The sequence below is a fragment of the Mytilus edulis genome, chromosome 14, assembly GCF_963676685.1.
Source record: "Mytilus edulis chromosome 14, xbMytEdul2.2, whole genome shotgun sequence".
NCBI classification, from domain to species: Eukaryota; Metazoa; Mollusca; class Bivalvia; order Mytilida; family Mytilidae; genus Mytilus; species Mytilus edulis.
The window spans coordinates 21,296,287-21,317,563 of NC_092357.1; positions in this window are offsets into that span (position 1 = coordinate 21,296,287).

Here is a 21,277-nt window from a genome sequence, read left to right on the forward strand (position 1 = left end):
ATTCACGATATATGAATGATGATATATAATAATTCTCCGATAAAGATGTTTTTCCAGATCTTATGTCCTAGAAAATATGGAGATTTGAACGGATCGCTAATGAGTCAACTTTTCGGCGAAATAATAGATGAAATAGTCCGTAGAACAGTTCACTTTACCAAACGTAAAGTTTATAAAAAAAAAATTGTATTTGATGTAAATTACATAGAGTATTATATTGACGATGCAGGGGAACCTTTCTTGTTTTCAGTAGCATTCAAAATGTCTCCGACGAACGACCTGTACTAATTCAGCGGGTAGACCTTGGTAAAGCGAGAAAATTATTTAAATCAGATGAAAGTTGGTAAAAGTCACGTTTCAAAAATGTATGTTAAACGTGTACCTGAATCAGATTGAAAATAATCTATTAACCTATAAGCTTACAATATATTTATGCAAATTGTGAACACAAACCTACTGATAATTTTCTTAGTTATTTCCCTTAATCTCTGTCCCCAGTATATTCCAAAGGTATGCCTCATCATTTGTGGTATTTGTCAATGGTCAGTCATGAAAATGGATGAAATGAAGGACACTAAGTCCCGTGACAACATTTGTATAAATTGAATTTATTACCTGCAGCGTCCTAGAAGACATTAACTGATGAGCTTTCTTTAATGAAATGTAATTTAGCAGCGCACTTTCCAGTGACTTGATCCACAATATAGGTGATGACAGTTAATTTGTTAATAATTGATGATCTTCTGAATTTATGAATTGGAACATAAAACATGAAACGATACCCGACTTCAAACAAAAGCTTTTTAAAGGTATATAGGGATCAAATAAGAGCATAATACCTTTCTTGTTGGTTCTATTATATTTTTAAGAAGCCACATGTAGAGCAGGATCTACATAGCCTTCCGGAGCACCTGAGATCGTGTTGCTTAATTTTTAATTTTTATGTTGTGTTTTTTGAACTATCGATTGTCTGTTTGTCTTCTTTTTTTAGCCATTCCTTTGTCAGTTTATTTTTGACGCATGAGTGTGAATGTCGATCCCATTTGTATATTATGCCTCTCTTTATCTTATTAAATGGGTATAAATGGGAAAGCTAGATTTCTGTTGCTCGACCTGATTTTTTTAACATTTATTTTACATCTTATTATGTGAAAACGCTATATATTGACTCGAATTGGAGTACTCGCGTAACAAAAAAACAAAGAGCATAAAACAGTCAAAAACCACCAACACAGCAAGAAAAACCGCACCCAGAGACTGGCTTTAATGTGTCCTAGTTCGGTAAAAATAGACATCATACAAAACTCCAAAACACAAAATAAAACATACACAGCATACAAGACTTATAGATGCCAAAGGGTACACTATGGTTTTCAATTTCTTCAAAAGTATAAGGTAAGAAGTCGAAAAGTTTAAGTATTATTATACGATTTAATATTTTTCCAATGAAGCACTGTGTTTTTTATTACATAGTTATTGCATAACATATGTGTCAGCACTATATAATAGACATATATGTGGTAAATAATCTATATCGAATGTTTCAATCTACATGTATGGTTTGTTTCAATGTACATATGTCGCAAGTTTCAATTGTCATGTATCGCATGTTTCAATCGTCATGCATCGCGCGGTTTTATAATCATGTATCACATGTTTTAATCAATAAGTATCACACGTTTCCATTAACATGCATCGCTTTTTTTTTAATATCCCGTATTGCATGTTTCAATCGTCATGTACCGCTTGATTTCATATACATGTATAGTATGTTTTGATCTACATGTATTGCATGTTTCAAATGCACATGTAATTTTCGCATGTAATCAGGAAGACTTTTTTAATCAATATGTTTAGCATACTTCAATCTTTATGTATCGCTTGTTTCAATATACATGTATCACATGTTTCAAGCTACATATATTGTATCTCTCAATCTTTATGTATCGCCTATTTTAATCGTCATGTATTGCATGTTCTAATAAACATGTATTGCATGATTAAAGCTACATTTATTGCATGTATCGAGTATTTCAATCGTCACATATCGCTTGTTTCAATCGTCATGCATCGCAGGTTTCAATCGTCATGCATTTGAACTTTAACTTAATGAATAGCGATACTCATCCAAAGCGCATTACAAAATCGGTCTAAAAAAAGAACATGTTTTTTTTCCAAAATGATCACTTGGTTTTACCTCGTAGTAGTAAAGGGGAAATCACATCAAAGAATGACAGGACCACACCAAACACTGAAACAAACACATCAAGTAGTGTAAAATCGTCAAATTTTGAAACATCATTACGTAATGTTAAAGCCATATAAAAAGTAAACAAATCATCATTACGAAATAACAAAACCAAATCATGTAATCAAACAACTACATTACGGAGGGCCCTCATGGGGTTTTTGATTATGTGATTACTTGGCCGTTTTTTTAATGATTATTTGATTATTAAGCCAAATATTTCATGATTATTTGATTACCTAGGACTGTATTTTTAGTTTATGATTATTTGATTACTAAAGATAAGCAAATATTTAATGATTATGTGATTACATTGGCAAAAAAATGGTGATTATGTGATTACTAGGACCCCCCCCCCCCCCCCATGAGGGGCCTCATTACGTTATGTCAATACACATCAAGTAATGTTAAAACCATATTGCCTAATGGCATTACCACATTAAGTAATGGTGAAACCACATTGCGTAATGACAGAACCATATAAAGTAATGACAAAACTATATCAAGTCAATATGAAACCATATCATGTAATATCGAAACATCATTACGTAATGTCAAAACCATATTATGTAAAGACAAACTATCATCAAGTAATAATAGAACAACATAACTTAATATCAGAGTTACACATAAGACAGCCGAGGCGTTCCATAAATATCGACCTCTTGGTTTCGTTTTCGTTTGCTGCGTTGGTGTTTACCTAGTTGGTTTTCTATTAACATTTATTTACGTATTCAAATTAAAACAACAACTGGTGAATATATTTTTTTTTTATTTTGAAATAAAAACATATTTTAGTGTAGAATATTTTATAGACCTACAAAGAAACGAATTAAATTAGTCTATCATTATAGTTTTTAAAGTTGAACACTTTTACACATGAACAATGATGAAATATAATATAATAACAATACAGACGATTGTCGTCTTGATGTGCTGAATGCAGTTCTCATGTTTTTGGCCAAAATTGGAGTTAGGGTGTTCAAACTTTTTTCCGATTATACCAAAATGAACGATACATTTTACAGTTTTATATTTCCCAGAGATACACAAGGCCCTGTTTATAATTACATCAACTGTAAGGATTACGATTAAGACAACAAAAGTTAATCACCAATGAAAGTTGTGTTTGAAGCATCGATCATGTAATTATCAAGTGAAATATTATAGCTATTTTGGACTTCCATTTTAAGAATTTTCTGTTTGCTTTATTTCTCAATTAATGATTGTAATTAATTACAAGTACTTTTTGTTGATTTGATATAAGATAGTTCGATTTTCTGTTTATTTTTTTTTATAAACTTATTTTCTGTAATGTTTCTGGTTTTGATTATGTGTATCCCGTTTTGGTTATTTGTTCCAGTACTTAAACATGATTATATTCCATATAGTTTTCGAACGATACGCTTAGCGCATCAAGTGATCTAAAATATATTGGACATACTGAATAAGATCATAAAAGAGAGAAAAGGTAACCAGATCAATTTGATTGTCATTGTGTTTATTAGGAGACTTATCCAGATGATTTCTTTTTAACGATAACGATTTTATGTCAAAACAGATATGCGACAGAACGGGCAAATCTGCTAGAAAAAACATTTTAGGCTGAACGCAAACAATTTGATACATTTATCAGATTGAAACAAATTGTTTACCCCGAAAAAGATACATATTTTTTTATTAGTTTTTATAGTCTTTGAACTAGCAAGCTAGCAGTAGCTGCGATTACTTTCATATCTGTACATACTTTTTTTTTGGGGGGGGGGGATTTATAAATATCAAGCCAGGGCCGGGCTTTGTGTTTTGTTACCTGGTTTTCTGTTTTGTAGAAATCTTATGAATTAAGTCTTTTTCAAAAGATTTAAATAATTTGTTAATATACTATACTGTTATACTACTCTCCTTGGATAGTAGAAGTGTCGGTCGTTTGCCAAAATGTTTCACCCCGCCACATTCTGTATATACCTGTCCTCAGTCAAAAACCCGTTATTCGGTGGTCATAATTTGTTCATTGTTGTTTGTTGTGGTTTTTTTTTTTATATAAATCAGGTCGTTAGTTCAGTTGATTTTTTTTTACAGTTGTCGTTTCAGGGCCTTTTGTAGCTGACTATGCGGTAAGATGCTATCTCTGAATATCGTTCTATGACCAATAGTTGAGAACGTCTTTACCATTTGGTCTTATGTAATCAAAACACAGAACTTTAATAACAAGATTGTGTACACTAAAAATACCTATCGAACAAAAATAAGAAAATAATACTTTGAGACAGTAATTATATTACCTGCCACCGCTCCTTGGAAACCAGCATTATAATCAGGTGCCACCTCGTTGCGAACGTAATCTGTCCGTACGTCATCGGATTCATCATTTTGTCCAGGATCGCCCACTAATGCACCGTACAATATATGTGGATTTGGATACTTCATATCTAGAAATTCAGGTGAATAAGAAGCTGGAATAACTGGACACGCCCTAGAAAAATATGTTCGTATTAGCTATATTGAATCTGTATGAACTGTAAGACCAACTGATCTCAACCCATGTTTTGTTCGGGTTAGTGTTCATAATTTGTTAGTGTTAATGTTGTATTGTGTTACCTGTTATCCGTTTTTGGTTTTTCATTTTTGACCAATGCATCTTCAGTTTATCATCGAATTATTTGTTTGGTTATCAATTTGATATTTTCTACTTTAAAAAACATGGAAATTGTTTTGTTCATGTTTGCCTTTGGTTGATTAGGCATTTTTTAACCATGGCGTTGTCAGTTTTTTTAGATTTACGAGTTTGACTGTCCCGTTGGTATCTTTCGTCCCTCTTTTAACCATGGCGTTGTCAAGTTTTTTTAGATTTATGAGTTTGATATCTTTCGTCCCTCTTTTAACCATGGCGTTGTCAAGTTTTTTTTAGATTTATGAGTTTGACTGTCCCTTTGGTATCTTTCGTCCCTCTTTTAACCATGGCGTTGTCAGTTTTTTTAGATTTATGAGTTTGACTGTCCCTTTGGTATCTTTCGTTTCTCTTTTTTTTTGTCATAACTTGAAGCTAGGTTTGGTATCTACGATTGCTGTCAGATCGGTACTTTTTATTCAGTATGTTAGTTGTTTCTTTTCGTTTGTATCGATGTTACGATTGTAAACCCCCAAACTCCGAAACAGTGGTGACGTTGCTTCGCTAAACTAGCGTAGTAAAGAGGACGTAACCGCTGTTTCGGGTAAACCCCTTTTAAACTTGTTTTAAAAGTTTGTTGTTTTGTTTTACTGTTACAAAACTATCCCAGGGTAAGGGAAGTTTGAGCGTCAGAAACCATGTTTAATCGGATATTTCTAGGAGTGCCTCTCTCATTGCAAGCAGTTGTTATTTAGTAGATGTCGTTTCTTACTGTTGTTTTTTTTTTTTTTTTGCGTCTGTTGTTTTGTACAAAAATCAAGCTTTTTCTTATTGCTTAATCTTTTGTTATATCGGGGCCCTTTAAAATTTATTAAGCGGTATGAGTGTTGGTATTTGACAGTACAGTGACCTACAGTTGCTAGCAGTTACAACATTTGACATCTAGTGGATAGTTTTTTCATTGGCTATACAACCACATCTCCTTCTATTTTGTTATACTAAGTAGTCAACCAAAAATGCATCCGAAGTTTTTTGTAATGTTGTTACGTCAAAAGAAACTCTTAAAATCCCAAAATGTAAAATCCAACAAATGTAGTCATAAATGAGGAGCCAAAAAAAACAAACGCATTTTCAGTTTGAGTAAAAATAAAATAAAATTAATATAGACTTCTTATACGTTCAGGTATTTCATATCCAATTTTTTATGGAAATATTCTTTATAAAGCACAAAAATGTCAGTATCACCTCAGAAGCTTACAAAACCTTTAAATAGACTTATTAAGAAGGGATATAGTTGCGATACTGTTGTCCGGTCATGAAAGATTGCATATTTTGACGTTAATATTGCTTCACTTATATGGTCTTTGCATCGGAACTAAACACATCTATTTAAAAATCAGTTGTTGGTATGACACGGGTTATTTTCTTCTCATATATTTTATGATGGTATGATACTAAACCTCTAACGAGAAGGATTGTGCCTGCTATTCATATGATGAAGGCTTAATCTTTCAATCAGTTTAACTGAAGTCTGGAGCTGGCATGTCAGCTAGTAGTATGTTATTATTTATGTATTATACTGTCATTTTGTTTATTTTCTTTCAATTGATTACTTCATCTGACATCAGACTCGTACTCAATTTTAATGTGCATTTTGTTATGCGTTTACTTTTTTACATTGGCGATAGGTATAGGGGGATTGAGATCTCATAAACATGTTTAACCCCGCCGCACTTTTGCGCCTGTCCCAAGTCAGGAGCTTCTGGCCTTTCTTAGTCTTGTATTATTTTTAATTTTAGTTCCTTGTGTAAAATTTGGAGTTCAGTATTGCGTTTATTATCACTGAACTAGTATATATAATGGACTGCAATAAATTTTGATACTCTGCAATTTTCATTCTCAAAATGAATTGTTTTGAATCTTTGCAAAATGGCTAAAAATCTAGGGTTTTTTGCCTGAAATCTAGGAGTTTTAACAACTTTATATCAATTTGCATCATGTCGGAAAATCAATTTCTTTTTGTTTAGAAAAAATGCATCAAGCTTTTAAATACTACAGCTTAATTAAATTTTTCTTAGAAAAAAAGGCAATTCTCAACATCCTTCAAATGCATCCTGCAATAAAAAAAGAAATGAAAAATATACATACTAAAATTTTAGCATTCCTTTTTGTAAGTTAATTTTACATTTTAAATTATACAATAAACTGAATTTTTAGCCTACTGAAATTTTACATTCAAAACTCAGTGCTAAATTTTTAGCTTTCAAAGATTCTCATTTCAATGTTATTGGCTCGAGTTTTAACCGTTTGAGCAATTTGGACAAGAACAGTTAATACATGAACAAAAATGCAAAATTTTTAGAAAAAAAAATATCACATTTTGCTCGAAAATTGCAATTTTTTTATTGTAATATACTTAATTGTAAATTATAAGCCTGGTACCTTTGAAAAGTATTTATATCCGATTTTTGAGATGATATTTAACGAATTTAGCGATCATATTTTGCTTTGATTAGGAAAATCACGCGTAAGAGTTTACATTTAAGGAAGCATTAGAACCGCATTTCCTAAAACATTCATAAATTGGCATCAACATACGGACTAGTTTATCATTAAAGTATACTAGTCGACATTTGATGGGATTGTATTGCTCAATCTGTAGTAGATTTGCGGTATGGGCTTTACTCATTGTTGAAGGCAGTGCGATGACCTATAGTTGTTAATTTCTGTGTCATTTGGTCTCTTGTGAAGAGTTGCCTCATTGGCAGTTACACCACATCTTCTTTTTTATATTGATATTTTTTCGACATTTCACGCTTGTTGACACGGTATTATCGATCTTATTCGCCAAATAAATTTTAAGTTTGCCTTAGACATCTGTTTTTCAGCAACCTCTTGTATACTATAAATCAATATTTTTTACCAATCAATGCCAGTATATATATACTGTATATGGTTTGTCTATAATTTTATATGTTGACACTTTAAAGTAAATTTTATGTCTTATGTTCTAAGGACTTTATATGAAGTCAAAAGACATGGAACATGATATTAGAAAATACGAGAGAACGTTTACATGAAAACCATACTTGAACTCTAGTTACAATAAATATTTACATATTGTCATACAAAATAAAACTAGCAAAACTAGTCATATATATAGAGATCAACTTACGTTTAAGTTACCTAGTTTCTCCTCCTCTTGTGGTATGCTTAATTCCTTTAAATAAAATTATCATTTATATTAAAAGAACACAAACAGTTGATGTTTTGTCATATAATAAACATCTTAAATTAGCTAAAGTAACTCCAATATTTAAAAATGGTGATAAACATATGCCAGAAAACTACAGACCTATATCAATACTTCCTACATTATCAAAAATATTTGAAAAACATGTCGCAAAACATTTTTATCTATATCTGTCAAAATATAAAGTATTACATGAGGCACAATCTGGATTTCGATCTAACCACTCATTTCAAACAGCCCTTACCAAATTAATTGACACCTGGCTCAAATGTATTGATAATGGTAATGTTGTAGGAACTCTTTCTTGATTTAAAAAAAGGCATTTGATCTCGTTAATCATACCATTCTCTGCCATAAATTACATTTATACAAAGTCTCTTATCATTCAAGAAAATGGTTCGAGTCGTACCTGTCTAATAGAAAACAAAAAGTGTGCTCTGGTAATACAGCCTCAGAATCTAAATGTATCAAATATGGGGTTCCCCAAGGGTCCATCTTAGGTCCCCTTTTGTTTGTCATATTCATAAATGACATGACTTTAGAAGCCACTCATACAGCCATTGATATGTATGCTGATGATACAACACTTCATACATATGGAACAAATAAGGAAGAGATAGAAAGGAAACTAAATTACGATGCCAACACCATAAATAATTGGTGTCTGAACAATAGGATGGTTATAAATCCCTTAAAAACTACTTCTATGTTGATTGGAACAAATAAGAAACGGACTTTGCTAGGAAATGATATGAATATATGTATACAAGATAGCCCAATCACACCCGTTGAAATACAGAAACTTTTGGGTGTATATATTGACAAAAATTTGGACTGGAAATTTCAAATTGACTATGTATGTAAAAACTTAAGTTCTCGTATCGCACTGCTATCACGAATTAAGAAATTTTTGGATATAAGTAGTAGAAAGCTGTTTTATAATGCTTATATTCTGCCCATATTTGATTTTTGTTGCTCAATATGGGGAAATTGCTATGAGGATGGATATAAAAAAATTCTTAAAATGCAGAAAAGAGCTGCAAGGATTATACTTGATGCACCAATACTAACACCTAGTATAAATTTATTTAAAGAGCTAAAGTGGTTGAATTTCAAATCTCGAATTTCATATCATAAACTTATTCTTGTTCATAAAATTCTAAACGATAAAGCAACTGATTACTTAAAGGAACTCTGTTGTCCAATTGTTAACCTACGTAGTAGAAATCTAAGGTCATCTGCAAATAATAATTTAGCTGTTGTACGACCGAACACAAATTCAATGAAGAAATATTTTGCATATAGCTCATCTATACTTTGGAATAAACTACCAAATGAAATAAAATGTTGTGAAAACCTTTAAACTTTAAACAAAAATGTGTTGATTTCTTGTGTATAAATGATTTATAACAACTTACTCAAATATTCTAATGATTTGAATGTTATGTATATATATATCAATGAATTTATTTTTCTCTTGTTCTACAGACAGTTTATAGTTAGTATGAATAGTGCATTTACATAATATGTTAGAAACTGTAAGCTTTGTAATATTTGTACTGTTTGTTCTTTGTGAGGGCCTCAAGGTAGATTAGCGAAAGCTAATTGAGTCACCCTCTGTAAATAAAGTCATTACTTACTTACTTACTTACTTATAACAATAGAGTCACAACAACTTGACGCCATTTTGTTATCATAAACAGTCTTCGTCTTTCAAATGCTTTAATTATATTCGATGAATTTAGAAAATGTTAAACGTTTAAGTGATTTTTATATTTTAGGCGCCTTTATGATTTACATTTTGTCTCTAAAGTGCTTGAATAATTGTATCAATTTTAGATTATTTTGTTCTTTAATAATTAATGTTTATTTACAGCTACAATAAAAAAATATGATATATTGATAACTTTATTTATACTACTTGGACAATTCCGGAGTCATATAGTACCTTTAAAAAATCGATCAAAAACGCTGCGGCACCATATGTGTTTCTTGGACTTATTCACACCCAAAGGTGTTGAACTTTAATAATTTGGCAATTTTGTGTACGTAATTGTTTTAATAAAAACGCAGGACCGAAAAAGGCTACCATTGTCGCCTACGTAAATAATTACTTCATTATAACCTATAGCAAAATGATGATTTTGGGATGTTTTTTCATGTGGACGATATATTTTATGAGGGGACTTTTTGAATCAATATGTGTCTGGTCAGTAAACTGTACAAGAAAAGATTTGGCATTCACAATATACCTAGTCTATTTCAAATTTTTACTATTTTTATTATTTTTCCGAGGGGTGGGTATGTTTAACCCACAGTTAAACAATAATCCCTGTACAGATTGTTTATATCATTATGTTCTATCATTTCTCATTAGTTTACCTATATTTAGGCATATTTGAAAAAGGGGGCACGGTGTTCCTGATGTTCTGTGTGAATTTTTCCATTTTAATTGCTTGTTAGCCGTAAAAATACCTCCTAAAATATGAAAATTAATTTAAAAATCAGGGATAACACATTTTTCTACACTGTGTCGTCGATTTGAATATGCTATAGAATGCGCACAGAAAACTTACAAAGGCAAGTGTAGATATGCATTGTAGTCTTCTTATAGTCTGTTTCATGAAGTATGGTTTCGCCGTTTTAACTGTTTTATTATATACTTGACGAAAATATACTAAACTTGCCACGAAAAGCGTATCACCAGCTTCGATTCTAGCATTGGATCTGAATATACATTTTTCATAGCATATCCAATTGTAGATGCTGTCAGACTGAAATTAAGTGTTGGTAAAGGTACCCGAGTCTGCAAAAAAAGGTGTTTTTTGTGATTGGGGGTACCTGTAAAGAAAGTCAGTTTAAATTTTTCACGATCGTCTCTGTGTCGCCAAATTTTGCATAATAGCAGGAAATAGGCATAGACGTTGCGCACGATATTGGTGTCACTTTGGAAATATGGGTTAGAAGGTGGGTTATTCAAATTCAAGCTCTTATCCTATACAATAAATATCCATGTTATGCATATCATTCGAAAGGAAATAAACCACAGAAATCAATAACATAGATGATTTTGTGCTTTGTCTATTTTTTAATGAAAAACTTTGCTCATTTCGATGCCTATAACGTCATTTTAAGGGTGTCCCGCTGTAACAATATTGTTTTATGTCAGTCTTTAAAATCCCAGTTCGGATTCATTAGTTAGTAGAATGGTTAAAAATTTTGCAATTGTTTTGTATACATTTAACCTAAAATGAAGTAACAGACGTTTTTAACTTTAAGAGAAGGAAGATCGTCAAAAGAGTTTAAATAAAAAAGAGAAAAAATGTCCCAATTAGCTGCTCAACCCGTAATTTTTTTTCTGTCTTCACTTTCATAAGATATAACGGACGAAAATGGATTTTAATAATATCAGAAAAATTATACATGTCCCAAAGAAGCTATCTGAAGTCATCATTAAGAAACTGCGGTCTTATTTTAAAAACATCGTAATTTTTCCCGTGTCCAATAAAATGTCCCGATGGACAAAATAACACAAAGAATAATTCAGAGGCTTTTTATCAAACGAAATTCTACTATATCTCAATTTTTTAACACCTGTTAACTGATATGAATGGAAAATACATTTAATTTCCTTTAAAATGATATGATATGTACTTTTGTTTGAGTTACAGTTAGAAAATCCGAAACGATCTAAGATGTCCAATGAAATGTCCCTGTAACCGTAATTTGACGTTCGCGTTATAATAACGTTAAACTGTATACGAATTTTCTTGCATATTTGGCATAACATAATTTCATGTTATGGTCTGATCTATATAAAATATTAATAAAGTTCTCGTTTAATATGCATTAAAATACAGATCTGCATTAATTCATGCATATAAGATGTCGAAATATTTAACTCGGATATTTCATAAAGACAAGGCCCCGGAGGTATAACAAAGAGATAACTTACTAATAACCACACTACCACTTTATAAAAGCAAGATACATTGAAAAAGAAAATGCGATCAAAAGTGAGATCTTCTTAGTTATCCTCCTAAGCCAGATTAGTATCTGTAATTCCTAGCGTTGCTATTAAAAGATTCGAAGCTATACACATGAATGAAAATTCTCACAAAAAAATTATGAGAAAAAGTACACCTTAGTCGTGAACATTTCAGTAAAACGTGCAATCATTTTTTTTTGTCGCATCGACTCATTTAACTTGGAAACGTTTTATCAGAGAAATACTTGTATGTCATAAACATTTCAGTATAGCTAACGATGATTTTTTTTATCTACTGTGAGTAGTACAATTCCTAGTCATCTACCTATCAATATGTGTTTGAAAAATAAGGTTATTACATTTAGAAGTAGTGTGGCAGAATAAAGATTATTTTCTCGAATCTCCAACAGAATTGCCTGGTACATGAGCATGTGATGAAACTAGTATATTGAAGTTGAAACTTTTCTTTTTCCATAACTTGAGAAAGAACGAAAGAGAGAGAGTGAGAGAGTAGTTGTCCGACATATATGATGGATGGCACACAAACATGTAGCAGCTAGCTCCAAGGTATTAATTTACAGACACTCCCAACTCATTCTAGAAAAAAATCAACCAATCAATGCGGTGTAAAGTAGATCTTTTTTTCATCTTCTCAGAACGCCACAAAGCATAGTTTGAATTTTAATTTTTACATCGCGATGACATTGAGGGCATTCCGATGTATTGTTGCCAAAGAGATTTTACTTTCGTTTTGACTGGTGACCGATCGTATAAATACGCGAATATCATCGAGTGCAAAATAACATTTCTTATCGCTTGTTATAAATTCACTTCTTCAATGAATACTCATAAGAACAGAAATTTAAAATACGAAAATATTATGTCGTTATAAATATTTATATGCATTACAAAATGCACACGTACAGAAAAATTGTGTTAACGCATGCGGAAGAATATCACAAGAAAGTTTTTTTGGGAAAATATGAATGTCTACTCAAATCCAATCTATTGGAAAAATCGAATTGTTATAGAAGAGTGTCCACCATGCACTTGTACTGCACTTTTATTCGAATCGTAGAATATAATGATATAAAATTGGATGAAAATTATACATACATGTAACTGCTATATACAATTATTAATATAATATATAACAACAAACCAGAGTATACGTATTTGTATCACCACAATATAATAGATATTAAAGCAGTGAAATTGAATTCCTTCTCATTTATTCATCATCCACGCACGAACTTGTCTCAGAAAAAATATATCTCTGTACATAAACCTCAGTTTTCCGGTATAGAAATGTGATTTTTTTTTCGGAGACAAGTGCTTGTGACCATCCACAAGAACTTGCGGTCATCCGAGGTTCAGTACTTCAGTACTTTGATTATACTTTTAAAACAATGTAAAAACGAAACCAAAAATATTGAAACCGAAAACATAAAAATAATCAGATGAATGTCAAAGAAGATTTTGTGTAAACCGATACTCAGTTATATGTTGAAAATGGAAGCGCGGAACCAAAAATATTGTATAGTATAAAAAATGCATGAAATGCATTCCTGACGGTCCATAGTTGTTCGCTTGAGAAACACTGAACTATGTAAACATGCACATATAGCAGTTACTTAAAAAAATCACATCTAGTAAAAAAAAAGTGGTATTATTCAAAATCGGATTTCGACCTGCTGGTTATCTGTGATGTAGGTATTGGTCTGTGTAAAAGTTTTCCATACTTTGCCAAATTCTATAATTTCAAATATTTAAAAAAAAAAAAAAAAAATATTGATTGCCGACCTTTTTTTGAAGCTTGAGTTTGTGAAAAAATATCAGATGAAAGGATAGCTTGCAAAATATGTTTCCGAAAGCAAAAACAAAACAATACAGACTCACGGTTCTCATTTTCACAATAAAGTAGAAGATGCGGCCGTATACAATGGTATAAGACCAATTAATAATTTCTATATGCAAACAACAATAAGCAAAACCCTTACCTTATAGTCAGCTATGAAAAGCCCCGAAATGACAAATGTAAAACAATTCAAACGAGAAAACTAACGGCCTGATTTATGTGCAAGATGTGTAAATTCCTACATAACATGGATTTTCTTAATTATTTACCTGGTAAAACAATCCTGATTTAAAAAAAAATAATCAATGAAAACGTTTTCTTTTTAAAAAAAAATAATTTAGACCCCGACCAACTTTAAGTTATTGAAAGTTGGCAACGGCAGCATCAGAGCACGTATTTCTTTTTCGATGCACATTTTATAATTTTTTATGTTAGAGATTTTTTAAATAATGATATAGTTAACATTTTCCATAAAATCGAAATTGATGTAAAGATTGTGGACTTACTTATACGTTAAAATAAATAATATGAATTATAATGTAATTATAAGTCACTGTTTAAGAAAAATTAAATAAAACCAAATTCTTGGACTTTTATATTAATGTTAGTATATAAACAGTATAATAGTCCCAGGATTAAGGTGGCAGGTACCAGTTTTGGTGTACCAGAACATGTGTCCCACACAGAAATTTTGTTATAGTTAAGTATTGAGGTATATAATTGCATCATGTGGACTGAAAAAATAAATGAATGTAAATTCTAGGCTATTGTACTACACAAGTAAGTAGTTGCATACACAGGTTGGGGATTTCCTTCACATATAGGTCCAATCAGATGTCAAAATTGTGGTCTCCTCACTTGACGGCATCCAATCAAAGTGGGGGAAAAATTCAGTTTTATGTAAACAAAAATATCTTGAGATTTTGATGGTAAGGATAGGTTCGGACAAGGCTCTAATTCACTGAATATCCTTTCTCTCTTGAATTTTGGCTAAAATTCTTGTCGGCTTTTAGCAGGATTTTGCAGGTGAGGATTAGATTGGTATCAGAGCATCACATTTTTTGCTCTATTTGCAATGCATTTATAAATTTTAGAATCTCCATGCTGGACAGACACCCAAATTTAAAGGTTTTCTATATATTTACATAAGCACGCACACATCTTAGTTCCTTGAAACCATACATTTTATTTGTATATAAGCTTGAATGAATTTTCAAGAAAATAAAATCATAAATCCATGAAATTCTAAAGATTTATTGTAAAATAACTGGTTTCTGCCACCTTAAGCCTAAACATGATTTTAACATATCACAAAATGTGCCTTTTTAAGAGTTCTACAGGTGTGTGGTATTATATTTCTTTTATTCACAGTCAATGTATAGGTCTGTTTGCAAGCAAATAGTTTTTACATGGATTTTAAGAATTATCAAATATCAAGACAGATAACTCTGTATCCCAATACAAACAATGACATTCAATTGATTAGTTTTAAAATGATTATGTTCACCAAACAATGATTTTATATCATAAAATATATAGAAAGAGCAATTACAAAGAGAGAAAAAAGTAAAATAAGCCTCAGCATAGTACAAGAACAAGCTGATTATACTGTATATTACCTGTTATAATGATTTATTTCATATGATATGGACATTTTCTTATTTATTTACTTTTTAACTATGAATATATTAATTCTTCTTTTTTTATAGGTCTACTACATAGTTGATACTGTAGCAGTGTAGGACAGGCTATAGAAATAAGAAAACTGGTCTCTCTCATCAGCAATAGTGTGGCAATTCTAAAATTTCAACATGCGGCCTACACAGCTAGCTCATGTGGAGAAGAGATATGAGACTGATTGCGAATAAATGTACACTTAGTTTAGTGCATCATGGATCTACAAAGTGAAACATATGTACCAAAAATATTAGTTTATTCATATCTAAGCCTTTTTCAGCACTGCATTCAACAGAACAATGATAGTGACAAGAATTGAGACTATTTAATACCTCAAACAATGGGAAAATACTTCTTGAGATCAGTTGTAAGTGGTTTTATATCATGCATGAAACAATAAACTTAAGCAGTTTTAAATACTGTTGGATAATTCATACACTGTACCAGAAAACTCACACAATAAAATTTATTAAATATGTACACAATCATTTTTTTCTAATTTTTTTGCATTCAAAGCAGTTTGACGGCAAAAGACGCAAATAATGCTTTAATAAATTTGGTCTTACAAAGCCTACTAATGTTTTCTTTTGTGCTGTAACCATATAAAATGCATGTATTTTTAATGGTAAATGACTAAAGAACTCAATCAGACTAAAAAAATGGAAATATATTGTTTTCAATGAGTGGTTAAAGCCTAAACATGATTTTAACATATCACAAAATGTGCCTTTTTAAGAGTTCTACAGGTGTGTGGTATTATATTTCTTTTATTCACAGTCAATGTATAGGTCTGTTTGCAAGCAAATAGTTTTTACATGGATTTTAAGAATTATCAAATATCAAGACAGATAACTCTGTATCCCAATACAAACAATGACATTCAATTGATTAGTTTTAAAATGATTATGTTCACCAAACAATGATTTTATATCATAAAATATATAGAAAGAGCAATTACAAAGAGAGAAAAAAGTAAAATAAGCCTCAGCATAGTACAAGAACAAGCTGATTATACTGTATATTACCTGTTATAATGATTTATTTCATATGATATGGACATTTTCTTATTTATTTACTTTTTAACTATGAATATATTAATTCTTCTTTTTTTATAGGTCTACTACATAGTTGATACTGTAGCAGTGTAGGACAGGCTATAGAAATAAGAAAACTGGTCTCTCTCATCAGCAATAGTGTGGCAATTCTAAAATTTCAACATGCGGCCTACACAGCTAGCTCATGTGGAGAAGAGATATGAGACTGATTGCGAATAAATGTACACTTAGTTTAGTGCATCATGGATCTACAAAGTGAAACATATGTACCAAAAATATTAGTTTATTCATATCTAAGCCTTTTTCAGCACTGCATTCAACAGAACAATGATAGTGACAAGAATTGAGACTATTTAATACCTCAAACAATGGGAAAATACTTCTTGAGATCAGTTGTAAGTGGTTTTATATCATGCATGAAACAATAAACTTAAGCAGTTTTAAATACTGTTGGATAATTCATACACTGTACCAGAAAACTCACACAATAAAATTTATTAAATATGTACACAATCATTTTTTTCTAATTTTTTTGCATTCAAAGCAGTTTGACGGCAAAAGACGCAAATAATGCTTTAATAAATTTGGTCTTACAAAGCCTACTAATGTTTTCTTTTGTGCTGTAACCATATAAAATGCATGTATTTTTAATGGTAAATGACTAAAGAACTCAATCAGACTAAAAAAATGGAAATATATTGTTTTCAATGAGTGGTTAAAGCCTAAACATGATTTTAACATATCACAAAATGTGCCTTTTTAAGAGTTCTACAGGTGTGTGGTATTATATTTCTTTTATTCACAGTCAATGTATAGGTCTGTTTGCAAGCAAATAGTTTTTACATGGATTTTAAGAATTATCAAATATCAAGACAGATAACTCTGTATCCCAATACAAACAATGACATTCAATTGATTAGTTTTAAAATGATTATGTTCACCAAACAATGATTTTATATCATAAAATATATAGAAAGAGCAATTACAAAGAGAGAAAAAAGTAAAATAAGCCTCAGCATAGTACAAGAACAAGCTGATTATACTGTATATTACCTGTTATAATGATTTATTTCATATGATATGGACATTTTCTTATTTATTTACTTTTTAACTATGAATATATTAATTCTTCTTTTTTTATAGGTCTACTACATAGTTGATACTGTAGCAGTGTAGGACAGGCTATAGAAATAAGAAAACTGGTCTCTCTCATCAGCAATAGTGTGGCAATTCTAAAATTTCAACATGCGGCCTACACAGCTAGCTCATGTGGAGAAGAGATATGAGACTGATTGCGAATAAATGTACACTTAGTTTAGTGCATCATGGATCTACAAAGTGAAACATATGTACCAAAAATATTAGTTTATTCATATCTAAGCCTTTTTCAGCACTGCATTCAACAGAACAATGATAGTGACAAGAATTGAGACTATTTAATACCTCAAACAATGGGAAAATACTTCTTGAGATCAGTTGTAAGTGGTTTTATATCATGCATGAAACAATAAACTTAAGCAGTTTTAAATACTGTTGGATAATTCATACACTGTACCAGAAAACTCACACAATAAAATTTATTAAATATGTACACAATCATTTTTTTCTAATTTTTTTGCATTCAAAGCAGTTTGACGGCAAAAGACGCAAATAATGCTTTAATAAATTTGGTCTTACAAAGCCTACTAATGTTTTCTTTTGTGCTGTAACCATATAAAATGCATGTATTTTTAATGGTAAATGACTAAAGAACTCAATCAGACTAAAAAAATGGAAATATATTGTTTTCAATGAGTGGTTAAAGCCTAAACATGATTTTAACATATCACAAAATGTGCCTTTTTAAGAGTTCTACAGGTGTGTGGTATTATATTTCTTTTATTCACAGTCAATGTATAGGTCTGTTTGCAAGCAAATAGTTTTTACATGGATTTTAAGAATTATCAAATATCAAGACAGATAACTCTGTATCCCAATACAAACAATGACATTCAATTGATTAGTTTTAAAATGATTATGTTCACCAAACAATGATTTTATATCATAAAATATATAGAAAGAGCAATTACAAAGAGAGAAAAAAGTAAAATAAGCCTCAGCATAGTACAAGAACAAGCTGATTATACTGTATATTACCTGTTATAATGATTTATTTCATATGATATGGACATTTTCTTATTTATTTACTTTTTAACTATGAATATATTAATTCTTCTTTTTTTATAGGTCTACTACATAGTTGATACTGTAGCAGTGTAGGACAGGCTATAGAAATAAGAAAACTGGTCTCTCTCATCAGCAATAGTGTGGCAATTCTAAAATTTCAACATGCGGCCTACACAGCTAGCTCATGTGGAGAAGAGATATGAGACTGATTGCGAATAAATGTACACTTAGTTTAGTGCATCATGGATCTACAAAGTGAAACATATGTACCAAAAATATTAGTTTATTCATATCTAAGCCTTTTTCAGCACTGCATTCAACAGAACAATGATAGTGACAAGAATTGAGACTATTTAATACCTCAAACAATGGGAAAATACTTCTTGAGATCAGTTGTAAGTGGTTTTATATCATGCATGAAACAATAAACTTAAGCAGTTTTAAATACTGTTGGATAATTCATACACTGTACCAGAAAACTCACACAATAAAATTTATTAAATATGTACACAATCATTTTTTTCTAATTTTTTTGCATTCAAAGCAGTTTGACGGCAAAAGACGCAAATAATGCTTTAATAAATTTGGTCTTACAAAGCCTACTAATGTTTTCTTTTGTGCTGTAACCATATAAAATGCATGTATTTTTAATGGTAAATGACTAAAGAACTCAATCAGACTAAAAAAATGGAAATATATTGTTTTCAATGAGTGGTTAAAGCCTAAACATGATTTTAACATATCACAAAATGTGCCTTTTTAAGAGTTCTACAGGTGTGTGGTATTATATTTCTTTTATTCACAGTCAATGTATAGGTCTGTTTGCAAGCAAATAGTTTTTACATGGATTTTAAGAATTATCAAATATCAAGACAGATAACTCTGTATCCCAATACAAACAATGACATTCAATTGATTAGTTTTAAAATGATTATGTTCACCAAACAATGATTTTATATCATAAAATATATAGAAAGAGCAATTACAAAGAGAGAAAAAAGTAAAATAAGCCTCAGCATAGTACAAGAACAAGCTGATTATACTGTATATTACCTGTTATAATGATTTATTTCATATGATATGGACATTTTCTTATTTATTTACTTTTTAACTATGAATATATTAATTCTTCTTTTTTTATAGGTCTACTACATAGTTGATACTGTAGCAGTGTAGGACAGGCTATAGAAATAAGAAAACTGGTCTCTCTCATCAGCAATAGTGTGGCAATTCTAAAATTTCAACATGCGGCCTACACAGCTAGCTCATGTGGAGAAGAGATATGAGACTGATTGCGAATAAATGTACACTTAGTTTAGTGCATCATGGATCTACAAAGTGAAACATATGTACCAAAAATATTAGTTTATTCATATCTAAGCCTTTTTCAGCACTGCATTCAACAGAACAATGATAGTGACAAGAATTGAGACTATTTAATACCTCAAACAATGGGAAAATACTTCTTGAGATCAGTTGTAAGTGGTTTTATATCATGCATGAAACAATAAACTTAAGCAGTTTTAAATACTGTTGGATAATTCATACACTGTACCAGAAAACTCACACAATAAAATTTATTAAATATGTACACAATCATTTTTTTCTAATTTTTTTGCATTCAAAGCAGTTTGACGGCAAAAGACGCAAATAATGCTTTAATAAATTTGGTCTTACAAAGCCTACTAATGTTTTCTTTTGTGCTGTAACCATATAAAATGCATGTATTTTTAATGGTAAATGACTAAAGAACTCAATCAGACTAAAAAAATGGAAATATATTGTTTTCAATGAGTGGTTAAAGCCTAAACATGATTTTAACATATCACAAAATGTGCCTTTTTAAGAGTTCTACAGGTGTGTGGTATTATATTTCTTTTATTCACAGTCAATGTATAGGTCTGTTTGCAAGCAAATAGTTTTTACATGGATTTTAAGAATTATCAAATATCAAGACAGATAACTCTGTATCCCAATACAAACAATGACATTCAATTGATTAGTTTTAAAATGATTATGTTCACCAAACAATGATTTTATATCATAAAATATATAGAAAGAGCAATTACAAAGAGAGAAAAAAGTAAAATAAGCCTCAGCATAGTACAAGAACAAGCTGATTATACTGTATATTACCTGTTATAATGATTTATTTCATATGATATGGACATTTTCTTATTTATTTACTTTTTAACTATGAATATATTAATTCTTCTTTTTTTATAGGTCTACTACATAGTTGATACTGTAGCAGTGTAGGACAGGCTATAGAAATAAGAAAACTGGTCTCTCTCATCAGCAATAGTGTGGCAATTCTAAAATTTCAACATGCGGCCTACACAGCTAGCTCATGTGGAGAAGAGATATGAGACTGATTGCGAATAAATGTACACTTAGTTTAGTGCATCATGGATCTACAAAGTG